The 863-nt window shown below is 37.0% G+C and overlaps 1 pseudogene; it reads right to left on the bottom strand.

Annotated features, from left to right (window-relative positions):
* Nucleotides 1-205: 205 nt before the first annotated feature.
* Nucleotides 206-304, bottom strand: LOC132267941 (small nucleolar RNA R71; annotated as a pseudogene).
* Between the last annotated feature and the right edge of the window lie 559 nt (nt 305-863).

Here is an 863-nt window from a genome sequence, read left to right on the forward strand (position 1 = left end):
ATGAGTTTCTTAAAGTGTGTTCCACCGTGAAATACACGAACATACCAGAAGAAGTGTTAAGACTCAAAATTTTTCCTTTTACCATTAAAGACAAGGCAAAATATTGGTTTAACAATCTTAGGCCTTTTTCGATAACTTCTTGGGCAGAAATGCAACAAGAGTTCTTGAAGAAGTACTACCCGGTATCAAAGACCAATGCCATGAGAACTTCAATTAGAGAATTTTCTTAGGAGGATGGGGAAATGTTTCATGAGGCATAGGAAAGAGTTAATGACTTGCTTAGGAAGTGCCCACATCATGACATACCTAAGTGGCAATTAGTTCAATATTTCTTTAAAAGTTTACCGGATAATCACAAGGGTATGGTTGATGCATCTATGGGTAGTTCTTATCTTGATAAGTATGAAAATAATGTGTGGCAATTGTATGAAAGTATGAGTGAAAATTCCATGCATAGATCTCTGTCTTCTAAAAATGGTAGAAATCTAGGTGGAAGGAAGAATGTTGGCTTGTATCAAGTTGACAACTCCAATGATATAGCTGCCGAGATGAAATCCTTATCTCAAAGGTTTGATCAATTTTTTATCAACCAAACTTCAGCGAATCAAATATCTTCCTCCCCTAATCATGTTCATCATCGTGCATCTAATGAATCATGTATGACTTGTTCTAGTGTGTTACATTCTACTTCCAATTATCCCAATGGACATGTGCAAAATGACAACTATGAGCAAGCAAATGCCATTTTTGCTAACCAAGGGAATAATCCCTATGGCAATCATTATAATCCCGGATGGAGGAACCATCCAAACTTTTCTTGAAAAAGCCAAGGGGAAGTCTCAAACCCTCCCCAAGGTGGTTTT

Source organism: Cornus florida, unplaced genomic scaffold (genome assembly GCF_030987335.1).
Source record: "Cornus florida cultivar Cherokee Brave unplaced genomic scaffold, ASM3098733v1 CherokeeBrave_3.0.0_Hap2_Chr07, whole genome shotgun sequence".
Classification (NCBI taxonomy): Eukaryota; Viridiplantae; Streptophyta; class Magnoliopsida; order Cornales; family Cornaceae; genus Cornus; species Cornus florida.